This window comes from Somniosus microcephalus, unplaced genomic scaffold, assembly GCF_052327205.1.
Source record: "Somniosus microcephalus isolate GS21.2 unplaced genomic scaffold, FLI_Smic_1.0 unresolved_chr1, whole genome shotgun sequence".
Classification (NCBI taxonomy): domain Eukaryota; kingdom Metazoa; phylum Chordata; class Chondrichthyes; order Squaliformes; family Somniosidae; genus Somniosus; species Somniosus microcephalus.
Genome location: NW_028225179.1, coordinates 6,796,722 through 6,812,631, shown reverse-complemented (window position 1 = coordinate 6,812,631; position 15,910 = coordinate 6,796,722). Strand labels below are relative to the sequence as shown.

At 48.4% G+C, this 15,910-nt stretch overlaps 1 pseudogene; it reads right to left on the bottom strand.

Moving 5' to 3' along the window:
- The window catches only part of LOC147093363 (uncharacterized), a 58,533-nt pseudogene that overhangs the window by 32,638 nt on the left and 9,985 nt on the right, over window positions 1-15,910 (bottom strand).

Genomic DNA, 15,910 nt, shown 5'->3' with positions numbered 1-15,910 from the left:
GCGCAAAGGCTACAGAGGTGGTCCCTTTTTCTAGGGGCACACCAATACAACATAGAATACAAAGGGTCAAAACAGCATGGGAATGCTGACAGTTTATCGCGCCTACCATTGCCAACGGTAGAAGAAGCACCTACAGTAGACCCAGTAGAGATGTTCCACTCTACCATAGTGGAATGTCTACCAGTGACAAATTCTGCCATTGAAAGGGAGACGAGAAATGACCCGACTCTCTCACGGGTCTACGATTTAACAGTGAAGGGATGGCCAGCACATGGCGAAGCACTGTTACCAGCATTCTCGCAAAGAAGAGAACAGCTGTCAGTGTGCCGAGGAACCTTGATGTGTGGATCCAGAGTAGTGATTCCACCCAAACTCCAGGATAAAGTGCTAAAGGAGCTTCACGAGGGGCATCTGGGTGGAGTGAAAATGAAGAAACTAGCTAGGGCATTTGTATGGTGGCCAGGTATCAATGGAGATATCGAAGAAATGACCAAGAGCTGCCTAGGATGCCAGAAGGTCCAAAACGCTCCACCACAAGCCCCTCTACATCCATGGGAGTGGCCCTCATCTCCATGGCAAAGGGTGCACATCGACTTTGCTGGTCCATTTATGGACTCAATGTTCTTAATCACGGTTGATGCACACTCCAAGTGGCTGGAGGTAATAAAGATGTCCTCCACCACCACGGAAAAAACCATCACAGTATTAAGGACCATATTTGCCAGGAATGGGCTGCCGGAACAGATATGTCCTGATAATGGACCGCAATTTGTGTCCGAAGAATTCAGAAAGTTCTTAAAAAACAATGGGGTTAAGCACTACACGTCCGCCCCATACCATCCCGCCACCAATGGATTGGCTGAAAGGTTTGTCCAGACCTTCAAGAAGGCCATAAAGGCCATGGGTAATGAAGACATAAAACTTCAGCACAAGGTGGATAACTTCTTATTCGCATACAGGAATGCAACACATATGGTTACCAACCAAACTCCCGCCATGATGTTCTTCAATAGAAACCTAAGATGCCGGCTGGATTTGGTTAAGCCCAACATCAGAAGGGACGTGGAGAACTGACAGTTTCAAGGCATGAATGAAAGGCCAACTAGAACCTTCCAGATAGGTCAACAAGTTTTGGCCCGGGACTACCGTACCGAGAAATGGCAGCCTGGAACTATCTGCAGACGACTAGGACCACTGATGTATACCGTGGACATCGGAGAAAGCATAATAAGGCGCCATGCTGATCAAATCATCCGAAAAGGGACAACCTACACCACAACTCTATACATCTAATGATGAAGTAGAGATACCCATATCTACCTCCGATCCGGTGATACTGCAATCCGATGAACCCAACACTGGCATTCAAGCCGAATCAGCCTTGCCAGAAGAACCTACTACACCCCCGAGGCGTTATCTGGACCGAGTCAGGAAGCCTCCTGAGAGACTAACTTATAATTAATTAACTACAGCAATGTATATTATTTTGCTTATAACATGTAATTAATAATTACTTAAAATATGATGTACTGGTTAGCTAAAAGAGGAGGAATTGTGGTGTATGTGCCTTTAAGAGCCCCAGGTGTGCTGTAATGCCGGTAATTGCCACTCGGGCTATATAAGCCTGTATGTTGTGTATATCCGTTAGAACCCCCCCCCAGACTTTGCTTAGTAAATACCTATGAACCAACTCCTGTCTTCAGTGTCTTTATCAACACACGGACACTACAGTAGGCCTCAGAGTAGTGGCGGCAGGCGGGCAGACCTGCGAGGGATGAGGCGGCTGAGCGGCGGCAGTATTTAAAAGTAGCTCTGAGACCAGGTAGGCCTCAGAGCAGCGGCGGCAGGCGGGCGGACCTGCGAGGGACGAGGCGGCTGAGCGGCGGCAGGTTCTAAAAGCAGCTCCGAGACCAGGTTGGTTTACTAATCTGCAGTCTCCGAGCTCAGAGGGAGGGAGAGAAGTAAAAAGTAATTGAAGTGTGACGTCACCAGAAAGCAGGTAGGTGATTGGTTGGTGAGTATTTCTCTCTTTTTTAAACTTTAACTCTGTGGTTTATAGTTACTAAGGTCTCTCTGGTGTAATGGGGACTGTTGGTAAACCATTTAACTGTAGTGTAACTGGTGGGATTGATTGATTTAATTTAATTTCAATTAATTAAATGGTAAGTCATTGCAGGACAGCCCGGCCATGTGGTATGCTCCTCCTGTGCTATGTGGGAACTCAGGGACACTTCCTGTGTCCCTGACAACTACGTGTGCAGGAAGTGTATCCAGCTGCAGCTACTGACAGACCGCATTACGGCGCTGGAGCTGCGATTGGATGCATACTGGAGCATTCACGATGCTGAGGACATCGTGAATAGCATGTTTAGCGAGTTGGACACACCGCAGGTAGAGGTTGGACAGGCAGGAAGGGAACGGGTGACCCAACAGGCAGAGTACTAGGCGCAGGCAGGTAGTGCAGGGGTCCCCTGTGGACATCCCCCTCTCAAACAGATACACCACTTTGAATACTGTTGGGGGGGATGGCTTATCAGAGGAAAGCAGCAGCAGCCAACTTCCTGGCACCAGGGGTGGCTCTGCTGCACAGGACAGGAGGAAAAAGAGGGGTAGAGCTATAGTAATAGGGGATTCTATTGTAAGGGGAATAGATAGGCGTTTCTGCGGCCACAAACGTGACTACAGGATGGTGTGTTGCCTCCCTGGTGCAAGGGTCAAGGAGGTCTCAGAGCGGCTGCAGAACATTTTGGAAGGGGAGGGTGAACAGCCAGTTGTCGTGGTGCATATAGGTACCAACGATATAGCAAAAAACCGGGATGAGGTCCTAAAAGCTGAATATAGGGAGTTAGGAGGTGAATTAAAAAATAGGACCTCAAAGGTAGTAATCTCAGGATTGCTACCAGTGCCACGTACTAGTCAGAGTAAAAATAGAAGGATATTTAAGGTAAATACATGGCTAGAGGAATGGTGCCAGGGGGAGGGATTCAAGTTCCTGGGAAATTGGAACCGGTCTGGGGGAGGTGGTACCAGTACAAACCGGACGGTTTGCACCTGGGCAGGGCTAGAACTGATGTCCTAGGGGGTGTGTTTGCTAGTGCACTGGGGGAGGGTTTAAACTAAAATGGCGGGGGGTTGGGAACCTGAGCAGGGGGACAGAGGAAAGGGAAACAAGGATAAAAGTAACAGAAAGGAAGGAGAAAAACAAAAGTGGCAGTCAGAGAAATCAACGGTTTAAATCAAACGTGGCCACAGTAAATAATAATTCTAATAGGTGTAAGAGCGTTAAAAAAACAAGCCTGAAGGCTTTGTGTCTTAATGCGAGGAGCATTCGTAATAAGGTGGATGAATTGGCTGTGCAAATTGAGGTAAACGAATATGATTTGGTTGGGATTACGGAAACGTGGCTCAAGGATGGCCAAGGCTGGGAACTCAACATCCAAGGGTATTCAATATTCAGGAAAGATAGGCAAAAAGGAAAGGGAGGTGGGGTAGCATTGCTGGTTAAAGGGGGGATTAACACAATTGAAAGGAAGGATATTAGCTCTGATGATGTGGAATCTGTATGGGTAGAATTGAGAAATACTAAAGGGCAGAAAACGTTAGTGGGAGTGTTATATAGACCGCCAAACAGTAAGGCAGAGGTTGGGGATGGCATTAAAAGGGAAATTAAAGAAGCGTGCAATAAGGGCACAGCAGTCATCATGGGTGACTTTAATCTACACATAGATTGGGCTAACCAAATTAGTAACAATTTGTGGAGGAAGAAATCCTGGAGTGCTTACGGGATGGTTTCCTGGACCAATATGTCGAGGAACCAACCAGTGATCAGGCCATCTTAGACTGGGTATTATGTAACGAGAAAGGATTAATTAGCAATCTTGTTGTATGAGGCCCCTTGGGTCGGAGCGATCATAATATGATCAAATTCTTCATTAAGATGGAGAATGAAGTCGTTGACTCAGAGACTAGGGTCCTAAAGTTAAATAAAGGAAACTACGATGGTCTGCGGCGTGAGTTGGGTAGGATTGATTGGGGAATATCACTCAAAGGGTTGACGGTGGATAGGCAATGGCAAACATTCAAAGAATTCATGGATGAACTACAGAAAATTTTCATCCCAGTTTGGCACAAAAAAAAACAAAAAGGTCACTCAACCGTGGCTAACAAGGGAAATTAGGGATAGCATAAAATCCAAGGAGAGGACATATAAGGTCCCTTAAAATGTGCTGCGTGGTTTCTCTCCCAGCGGCAGGAGCTGGTGAGCGGCCTGCGTGGGGCCTCGCCATTGCTGCGCCACCATGCAGCCACGCACCTTAGGGGCAACATTGGTGTGCGGCCCTCAACAGCTCACCACAACTTGTTCAGTGGCCCTCCAGCCCAAATCATTGCCCAGCCCTGCCCGAAACCATCTTTAACGGGATTCTGCCTCCTGATGGAGCTGGGAAAGATTTTGCAATTATTATTACAATTGAGCAGCATCTTCTTTTCGAAAGATCTCTGAGCTTCTCTAATGGCTGCTTTTGTCTCCTTCAATTCCAGGTGATATTTCTCTCTATTCTTCTGTAAACTGAATTCAACTTGATCTCAACTGGGTTCAATGTAAGATAGTTCAGGGAGTCAGGCATCATTCACTCCTAGACCTATGCTGGCCGGTGAAACCCCAGTCATTTCCTTAGTAAGGATTCCTCTGGTTCCTCACCATAGATTTGTCAGGATACCGAAACCCAGCTTTCTTACCGTCCACTCCTGGAGGCCCGTCTCCCTGAGCCTACAACCTTCAGCAGGGTCAGTGGTGGTGTTCCACAGCAGGAGTGAACCTAACTGTCAGAATGAACATGGTTCAGTCCTGGATGTGATTAACAGCAGCAATAACAGCAGAATCCAACCCCTGCTGTCACTTGTGAACTTGCTGATGAATCAGTAGGTGGGATGACTGAGTGAATCCATTCCCACACAGGGAGCATAGAAACATAGAAGATAGGAGCAGGAGTAGGCCATTCGGCCCTTCGAGCCTGCTCCACCATTCAATGAGATCATGGCTGATCATCCAAATTCAGTACCCTGTCCCTGCCTTCTCCCCATATCCCTTGATCCCTTTTGCCTTAAGAAATATATCCAACTCTTTCTTGAATATATTTAATGAACTGGCCTCCACCGCCCTCTGTGGCAGAGAATTCCACAGGTTCACCACTCTCTGGGTGAAGAAATTCCTCCTCATTTCAGTCCTAAATGGCTTACCCCTTATCCTTAGACTATGACCCCTGGTTCTGGACTGCCCAGCCATCAGAAACATCCTTCCTGCATCTAGTCTGTCCAGGCCTGACAGAATATTGTAGGTTTTGATGAGATCCCCTCTCAATCTTCTAAACTCCAGTGAGTATAAGCCCAATCGACACAATCTCTCCTCATACGTCATTCCTGCCATCCCAGGTATCAGCCTGGTGAATCTTCGCTGCATTCCTTCCATGGCAAGAACGTCCTTCCTCAGGTAAGGTGACCAAAACTGCACACAATACTCAAGGTGTGGTCTCACCAAGGCCCTGTACAACTGCAGCAAGAAATCCTTGTTCTTGTACTCGAACCCTCTTGCTACGAAGGCCAACATACCATTTGCCTTCTTAACAGCCTGCTGCACCTGCATGCTTACCTTCAGCGACTGGTGCACAAGAACACCCAGGTCTCTTTGCACTTCCCCTTCTCCCAATCTATTACCATTCAAATAATAATCTGCCTTCCTGTTTTTGCCACCAAAATGGATAACCTCACATTTATCCACATTATAGTGCATTTGCCATGTTTCTGCCCAATCACCCAACCTGTCCAAATCGTACTGGAGTTTCACGACATCCTCCTCACAGCTTACCCTCCCACCCAGCTTTGTGTCGTCTGCAAATTTGGAGATATTACATCCAATTCCCGCATCCAGATCATTAATATATATTGTGAACAGCTGGGGTCCTAGGACCGATCCTTGCGGTACCCCACTAGTCACTGCCTGCCACTCGGAAAACAACCCGTTTATTCCAACTCTTTGCTTTCTGTCCGCCAACAGTTCTCTATCCAAGTCAATACCTTGCCCCCAATCCCATGTGCCTTAATTTTGCACGCTAATCTCTTATGTGGGACCTTATCGAAAGCCTTCTGAAAGTCCAAAAACAGCACATCCACTGGTTCTCCCTTATCTATTTTACCAGTTACATCCTCAAAAAATTCCAGTAGATTAGTCAAGCATGATTTACCTTTTGTAAATCCACATTGACTTTGTCCGATCCTGTCACTGCTTTCCAAGTGCTCTGCTATTACATCTTTTATAATAGACTCTAGCATTTTCCCCACTACCGATGTCAGGCTTACTGGTCTATAATTCCCCGCTTTTTCTCTACCACCTTTTTTGAATAGTGGGGTAACATTAGCTACCCTCCACTCCATGGGTACTGTTCCAGAGTCTATCGAGTTCTGGAAGATGACCAGTAATGCATCTACTATTTCTAGGGCCACTTCCTTAAGTACCCTGGGATATAGATTATCAGGCCCTGGGGATTTATCGGCCTTCAGTCCCATCAATTTTCCTAACACCATTTCCCTACAAATACTGATTTCTTTCAGTTCCACCCTTTCATCAGACCCTATGTTCCCCGGCATCTCTGGGAGGTTATTTGTGTCCTCCTTTGTGAAGACAGAACCAAAGTATGAATTTAGTTGGTTAGCCATTTCCTTGTTTCCCATTATAAATTCCCCTGATTCTGACTGCAAGAGACCTACGCTTGACTTCACCAATCTTTTTCTCTTCACATATCTATAAAAGCTTTTACAGTCAGTTTTTATGTTCCCTGCAAGCTTACTCTCATATTCTATTTTCCCTTTCTTAATTAATCCCTTTGTCCTCCTTTGTTGAATCCTAAACTGCTCCCAATCCTCAGGATTATTGCTTTTTCTGGCCAAATTATATGTCCTCTCCTTGGATCTTATGCTATCCCTAATTTCCCTTGTTAGCCACGGTTGAGTCACCTTTTTTGTTTGATTTTTATGCCAAACTGGGATGAACAAATTCTGTAGCTCATCCATTCAGTCTTTGAATGTTTGCCATTGCCTATCCACCGTCAACCCTTTGAGTGCCATTCCCCAATCAATCCTACCCAACTCGCTCCTCAGACCATCGTAGTTTCCTTTATTTAAATTGAGGTCCCTAGTCTCTGAGTCAACTACTTCATTCTCCATCTTAATGAAGAATTCGATCATATTATGATCGCTCTGACCCAAGGGGCCTCGTACAACATGATTGCTAATTAATCCTCTCTCGTTACATAATACCCAGTCTAAGATTGCCTGATCTCTGGTTGGTTCCTCGACATATTGGTCCAGGAAACCATCCCGTAAACACTCCAGGAATTCCTCCTCCACAGTATTGTTACTAATTTGGTTGGCCCAATCTATATGTAGATTAAAGTCACCCATGATGACTGCTGTGCCCTTATTGCACGCTTCTTTAATTTCCCTTTTAATGCCATCCCCAACCTCCGCCTTACTGTTTGGAGGTCTATATACCACTCCCACTAATGTTTTTTTCCCCTTAGTATTTCTCAATTCTACCCATACAGATTCCGCATCTTCAGAGCTAACATTATTCATTACAATTGTATTAATCCCTTCTTTAACCAGTAATGCTACCCCACCTCCGTTTCCTTTTTGCCTATCTTTCCTGAATATCGAATACCCCTGGATGTTGTGTTCCCAGTCTTGGCCATCCTTGAGCCACGTTTCCGTAATCCCAACCAAATCATATTCATTTACCTCTATTTGCACAGCCAATTCGTCCACCTTATTACAAATGCTCCTCGCATTAAGACACAAAGCCTTCAGGCTTGTTTTTTAAACGCTCTTAGACCTATTAGAATTATTATGTACTGTGGCCACGTTTGATTTAAACCGTTGATTTCTCTGACTGCCACTTTTGTTTTTATCCTTCCTTTCTGTTGCTTTTATCCTTGTTTCCCTTTCCTCTGTCCCCCTGCTCAGGTTCCCAACCCCCTGCCATTTTAGTTTAAACCCCTCCGAACAGTGCTAGCAAACCTCCCCGCAAGGATATTTGTCCCGTTCTGGTTCAGGTGCAACCCGCCCGACTTGTACAAGTCCCACCTTCCCCAGAAGCAGGCCCAGTGATCCAGGAAACTAAAGCCCTCCCTCCTGCACCAACTCTTTAGCCACGCATTCATTTGCTCTATCCTCCTATTCCTATACTCACTAGCATGTGGCACCGGGAGTAATCCAGAGATTACAACCTTTGAGGTCCTACTTTTTAATCTGCTACCTAGCTCCCTAAATTCTTGCTACAGGACCTCAACCCTCTTCCTACCCCTGTCATTGGTCCCAATGTGAACCACGACCTCTGACAGATCTCCCTCCCCCTTCAGAATGCCCTGCAGCTGTTCAGTGACATCCTTGACCCTGGCACCAGGGAGGCAACAAACCATCCTGGAGTCACGTCTATGGCCACAGAAATGCCTATCTGTTCCCCTTACGATAGAATCCCCTACCACTATTGCTCTCCCACTCTTTTTCCTCCCTTCCTGAGCAGCAGAAGCACCCCTGATGCCAGGAAGTTGGCTGCTGCTGCCTTCCTCTGGTAAGTCATCCCCCTCAACGGTATCCAAATTGGTATACCTGTTTGAGAGGGGGATGGCCACAGGGGTCCCCTGCACTACCTGCCTGCCTCTACTGCTCTGCCTGATGGTCACCCATTTCCCTTCTGCCTGTGCAGCCCTTACCTGCGGTGTGACCAACTCAGTAAACATGTTTTTCACGACCCTCTCTGCATCGTGAATGCTCCAAAACCCATCCATCCACAGCTCCAGCGCCGCAATGCGGTCTGCTAGTAGCTGCAGCTGGTTACATTTCTGGCACACATGGTCGTCAGGGACACTGGCAGCGTCCCTGAATTCCCACATAGAACAAGAGGAGCATAACACAGGGCTGGGCTGTCCTGACATGACTTACCCTTTAATTAATTTAAATTAATTCAAAAGCACCAATTAAAGATAAACTTTAATTTATGGTCTCTCCCCAGTGTGAACACACTGGTGTGTCAGGAGGCTGGAGCTCTCAGTGAATCCCTTCTAACACACTGAGCAGGTGAACAGCCTCTCCCTGGTGTGAACTCGCTGGTGTCTCAGTAGGTGGGTTGAATTCGTTAATCCCGTCCCACACAGGGAGCAGGTGAATGACCTCTCGCCAGTGTGAACTCTCTGGTGTCTCAGCAGGCTGAATGGCTGAGTGAATCCCTTCCCACACACAGTGCAGGTGAACGGCCTCACCCCAGTGTGAACACGCTGGTGTGTCAGAAGGTTGAATGAAGTAGTGAATCCCTTCCCACACATGGAGCAGGTGAATGGCCTCTCCCCAGTGTGAACATGCTGGTGTGTCAGGAGGCTGGAGCTCTCAGTGAATCCCTTCTCACACACTGAGCAGGTGACCGGCCTCTCCCTGGTGTGAACTCGCTGGTGTCTCAGTAGATGGGTTGAATTCGTGAATCCCTTCCCACACAGGGAGCAGGTAAACGGTCTCTCCCCAGTGTGAACTCGCTGGTGTGTCAGCAGATCCGTTTTGCTTTTAACGCTCTTCTCACAGTCAGAACATTTAAAAGGTCTCACATTGGTGTGAACAAGTTGGTGTTTCAGTAAGTGGGATGAAGAAGTGAATCCCTTCCCACACACTGAGCAGGTGAATGGCCTCTCCCCAGTGTTAACTCGCTGGTGTCTCAGCAGATCGTTTTTACTTTTAAAGCTCTTCTCACAGTCAGAACGATTAAAAGGTCTCACATTTGTGTGAACAAGTTGGTGTCTCTGTAGTTGGGATGACTGAGTGAATCCCTTCCCACACACAGAGCAGGTGAATGGTCTCTCCCCAGTGTGAACTCGCTGGTGTGTCAGGTCATATGACTGAGTGAATCCCTTCGCACAAACGGAGCAGGTGAACAGCCTCTCTCCGGTGTGACTGCGTTGATGAATTTCCAGTTCAGACGGGTAATTGAATCCTTTCCCACAGTCCCTACATTTCCAGGGTTGCTCCCCAGTGTGACTGCGCTTGTGTTTTGCCAGGCCAGTGGATCGACTGAATCCTCGACCACACACACAACACGTGTATGGTTTCTCCCCACTGTGAACAGTGCTTTTTGCTTCAATGTTATGTTTGATGATATTCAGGTCCCGATGAATTGAGTGACTCTGTCAGATCTTGATGTGACATTTGAGTTAAATTTCCTGTCTACAAATCCTATCCTTCGAATATCCTGTAAAATGAACATAAAACAGGAAAAAGGGAGTGTGAGAGAGAACCCACAAAAACACAAAGACAGGTTGTGAAATTGAGCTCAATGAATCTGGGAATTTGTGGGGCCGGTACTAGAAAAAAAGTAACGATGAAAGCTGCCGGATTGTCATTAAAATCCCAACTGGTTCACTAATGTCCCTCATGGATATGGGGATCAGGCGGGAAAGTCAAGCTGAGGTTGAAGATCAGCCATGATCTTATCGAGTGGCGGAGCAGGCTCAAGGGGCCGTATGGCCCACTGCTGCTCCTAATTCTTGTGTTCTTATGGAAGGGAACCTGCCACCCTACCTGTCCCATGACTTCTACTGCCCAGAAGGAAAAGAGCAGCAGGTGCATGGGAACACCATCATCTGCAAGTCACACACCATCCTGACTTAGACATATATTGTCACTAGGTCAAAATCCTGGAACTCCCTCCCAAACAGCACTGTGGGAGCACCTTCACCACAAGGACTGCAGCGGTTCAAGAAGGTGGCTCACCACCACCTTCTCAAAGGCGACTAGGGGTGGACAATAAATGCTGGCCTTGCTAGTGACGTTCACATCCCAAGAATGAATAAAAAATCTGTTCTGTACAGATTAAAAGCCTCTACAGAAATACGTGTTCCTAAAACAATATTCTTTTACATTGTAGGGACAGTGTCTGTTTAACAACCTAATCTCCCCTAGAATCCACCTCCCTTGACAGTCTCACATTGGAAATTGTTGGGTCCTCCTGGGCTCAGAATTACTGGGGGTTAAACCCAGCAGCTTCTCCTCCATCTCCACTCCAGCTCAAACGGAAGCAACAAAAAGACCTACACAGGCGGCCAGGGACTGACTTCCGCATCCAGCGCCCGCCCTGATACAAGGCGGCTCTGGATTGGCGGCTCTGCTGTGTCGATCCAGTTGTGGTTTCTCCTGTCTGGGGGAGGCGCTGCACCCTGGGTTTCCTGGTGCCGAGGCCCGGCCACTCTGATTCGGGTCCTGAGATGCGCACTCGGTGTTGCTGAGGCCGCACTTGCCCCCGCTCAGTGTCCTGGAGCCGCACCGCGCATGCTCCGCGCAGGAAGGCGGTCTCCGGGGACCAGCCCTTCCCACGCCTGCGTGCTGCACCCCTGCTGATGGACATAGGCCATATACACCTGCACGAGGTACTCTGGGTAAGAGCATCCGCCATGTTCGGTATTGTGTTTCCCTGGAGTTCCGGTTCTGAGTTTCAGACACTTCAGTGCCAAGTGGACCAGGTGTTTAAAGCTCATTCATTTCTCTTGCTCCATGTCGCCGTTAGTTAAAGGTGCAGAGATTTATTTCCCCTCATTTTGCATCTGTGATATTTAGAGAAAGAAAGAATTGCATTTATATAGCGCCTTTCATGACCAGCGGCCCACCCGAAGCGCTTTACAGCCAATGAAGTACTTTTTGAAGTGTAGCCACTGTTGTAGTGTGGGAAACGCGGCAGCCAATTAGCGCACAGCAAGTTCCCACAAACAGCAATGTGATAATGTCCAGATAATCTGTTTCTGTGATGTTGATTGGGGGATAAATATTGGCCAGGACACCGAGGATAACTCCCCTGCTCTTCTTCGAAATAGTGCTATAGGATCTTTTACATCCACCCTCGGTTTAACAACTCATCCGAAAGGCAGCAACTCCGATAGTGCAGCACTCCCTCAGTAATGCACTGGAGTGTCAGCCTAGATTTTTGTGCTCAAGTCTCTGGAGTGGGAACTTGACCCCACAAGCCCTTACTGACTCAAAGGCGAGTGTGCTACCCACTGAGCCCATGGCCTGACAGAAAGACAATGGCTCACCTCTCTGCACCGATAGTAATTAAAATAACATCCTTCATGTTAGTAGTGAGTCACATTCTGCACTGGGTGGGGGTGGGGGGGCTGCTTTCTATTTTGGTGGCTTCAGCCTTTAAAATTCTCATTTTCCAACCTTACAATCCAAGAGACCCCTTCACTCCTCCAACTCTGGCCCCTTATGCCTTCCTTTGCTCCACCATTGGTGGCCATTCCTACAGTTGCTGAGGCCGTAAGATCTTTGACCGAGCTTTTAGGCACCAGTTCTAATGTCTCCTTCTTTGGCTCGGTATCAATTCTTGACTGATTCCGCTCTTGTGAAGTGCCTTGGAATATTTTACTGCATTAAAGGTGCTATGTAAATGCAAGTTGTTGTTTGTGTGCTACCATTGGCCTCAACTTTGCCAGACAGAATCAGCCAGGGATGGCAGCTGTGATGCTCCCCATGGTCGAAATGCTGGCTGCTCACTCTATAGGCCTTCAAGCTCAGAATTACCACTTGGTGAGGTACTGGAGGGCAGACAGTGACTGGGGCCGAACCCCACCATCACACAGCACCTTCAGTATAGGCTCACAGCTCAGAATTACCACTTGGTGAGGTACTGGAGGGCAGACAGTGACTGGGACCGAACCCCACCATCACACAGCACCTTCAGTATAGGCTCACAGCTCAGAATTACCACTTGGCGAGGTACTGGAGGGCAAACAGTGACTGGGACCGAACCCCACCATCACACAGCACGCTCAGTATAGGCTCACAGCTCAGAATTACCACTTGGTGAGGTACTAGAGGGCAAACAGTGACTGGGGCCGATCCCCACCATCACACAGCACCTTCAGTATAGGCTCACAGCTCAGAATTACCACTTGGTGAGGTACTGGAGGGCAGACAGTGACTGGGACCGAACCCCACCATCACACAGCACCTTCAGTATAGGCTCACAGCTCAGAATTACCACTTGGTGAGGTACTGGAGGGCAGACAGTGACTGGGGCCGAACCCCACCATCACACAGCACCTTCAGTATAGGCTCACAGCTCAGAATTACCACTTGGTGAGGTACTGGAGGGCAAACAGTGACTGGGACCGAACCCCACCATCACACAGCACCTTCAGTATAGGCTCACAGCTCAGAATTACCACTTGGTGAGGTACTGGAGGGCAGACAGTGACTGGGGCCGAACCCCACCATCACACAGCACCTTCAGTATAGGCTCACAGCTCAGAATTACCACTTGGTGAGGTACTGGAGGGCAGACAGTGACTGGGGCCGAACCCCACCATCACACAGCACCTTCAGTATAGGCTCACAGCTCAGAATTACCACTTGGTGAGGTACTGGAGGGCAGACAGTGACTGGGACCGAACCCCACCATCACACAGCACCTTCAGTATAGGCTCACAGCTCAGAATTACCACTTGGTGAGGTACTGGAGGGCAGACAGTGACTGGGGCCGAACCCCACCATCACACAGCACCTTCAGTATAGGCTCACAGCTCAGAATTACCACTTGGTGAGGTACTGGAGGGCAAACAGTGACTGGGACCGAACCCCACCATCACACAGCACCTTCAGTATAGGCTCACAGCTCAGAATTACCACTTGGTGAGGTACTGGAGGGCAGACAGTGACTGGGGCCGAACCCCACCATCACACAGCACCTTCAGTATAGGCTCACAGCTCAGAATTACCACTTGGTGAGGTACTGGAGGGCAGACAGTGACTGGGGCCGAACCCCACCATCACGCAGCACCTTCAGGAGAGAAAGGGAGAAAATTCAGAGCCTGCGATGAATCTGGATTTCAAACAGTGAGGATGTGATGAAGTGGGAGAGTTTGTGAGATGGTGGATTTACAGCATAGGAGGGGCAAGAGAGGAAAGAATGTTCCAGAGAAACTAGAACTCTCTGTTCAGAATTTCTGTCCTGGACTTCCAGAGATGACATTTGGAAATTATGAAGACAGGTTGCACAGACTGTGCTTGTATTCCCTTGAATATAGAAGATTAAGGGGTGATCTAAATGAGGTGTTTAAGATGATTAAAGGAGTTGACAGGGTAGATAGAGAGAAACTATTTCCTCTGATCAGGGAGTCCACAGCAAGGGGACAGAACCTTGAAATTAGACCCAGGCCATTCAGGAGTGATTTCAGGAAGCACTCTTCACACAAATGCTGAGAGGTTGTTTCCCCTGGCTGGAGAGTCTAGACTAGGGGTCATAGTCTCAGGATAAGTGGTCGGCCATTTAGGACTGAGATGAGGCCTGTGAATCTTTGGAATTCTCTACCCAGAGGGCTGTGGGTGATCAGTCATTGAGAATATTCAAGACTGAGATTGAATTTTGGACACTAAAAGAATCGAGGGATATGGGGATAGGGCGGGAAAGAGCAGGCTCGAGGGGCCCCATAGCCGACTCCTGCTCCTATTTCTTATATTCACAAAGGATAGTGGAAATCTGGAATTCTTCCCCCCAAAAGCTGCCGAGGTTGGGAACCAACTGAAAATTTCAAAACTATGTGCTAGAATTTTGTTAGGCGAGGATAGTAAGGCTTACAGAATGAAGGCGGGAAGAGGGAGCTAAGATACAGATCAGCCATAATCACATTGAATTACGGAACAGGCTCGAGGGGCTGAATGACCTATCCTGTTCCTGTGATCCTATTTACAGTGATGACTTTTATAAACAGCTTATGCAGGGTATTCGAAGGGGAAGATATAAAAACATGATTAAACCTGGGGCCCTCCTGATACTATGACTCAGTCGCACTAGGCAGTGCCTTTACCCACTGAGCCATTGGGAGGAGGGTCCAGTGATCCTGCTGGAAAACGCACGTGTGAGGCCTCAGGTGAGGACAGTGGAAGAGCCTGTCGACACTCAATGTCGCGGTTCACACATGGAGATTGGGCACATGGGTCACATATTGGAGAGAAACTGGTGAGTGTAGAACTGAACCCAGCCAGAGGCAGCACCTTCAGGGGAGGAGAGGGAAGGGAACCAGTGAGTGTAGAACTGAACCCAGCCAGAGTCAGCACCTTCAGGGGAGGAGAGGGAAGGGAACCAGTGAGTGTAGAACTGAACCCAGCCAGAGTCAGCACCTTCAGGGGAGGAGAGGGAGGGGAACCAGTGAGTGTAGAACTGAACCCAGCCAGAGTCAGCACCTTCAGGGGAGGAGAGGGAGGGGAACCGGTAAGTGTAGAACTGAACCCAGCCAGAGTCAGCACCTTCAGGGGAGGAGAGGGAGGGGAACCGGTGAGTGTAGAACTGAACCCAGCCACAGTCAGCACCTTCAGGGGAGGAGAGGGAGGGGTACCAGTGAATGTAGAACTGAACCCAGCCAGAGTCAGCACCTTCAGGGGAGGAGAGGGAGGGGAACCAGTGAGTGTAGAACTGAACCCAGCCAGAGTCAGCACATTCAGGGGAGGAGAGGGAGGGGAACCGGTGAGTGTAGAACTGAATCCAGCCAGAGTCAGCACCTTCAGGGTAGGAGAGGGAGGGGAACCGGTGAGTGTAGAACTGAACCCAGCCAGAGTCAGCACCTTCAGGGGAGGAGAGAGAGGGGAACCAGTGAGTGTAGAACTGAACCCAGCCAGAGTCAGTGCCTTCAGAGGAGCAGGGAGAGGGGAACCAATGAGTGTAGAACTGAACCCAGCCAGAGTCAGCACCTTCAGGGGAGGAGAGGGAGGGGAACCAGTGAGTGTAGAGCTGAACCCAGCCAGAGTCAGCACCTTCAGGGGAGGAGAGGGAGGGGAATCAGTGAGTGTAGAACTGAAACCAGCCAGAGTCAGCATCTTCAGGGGA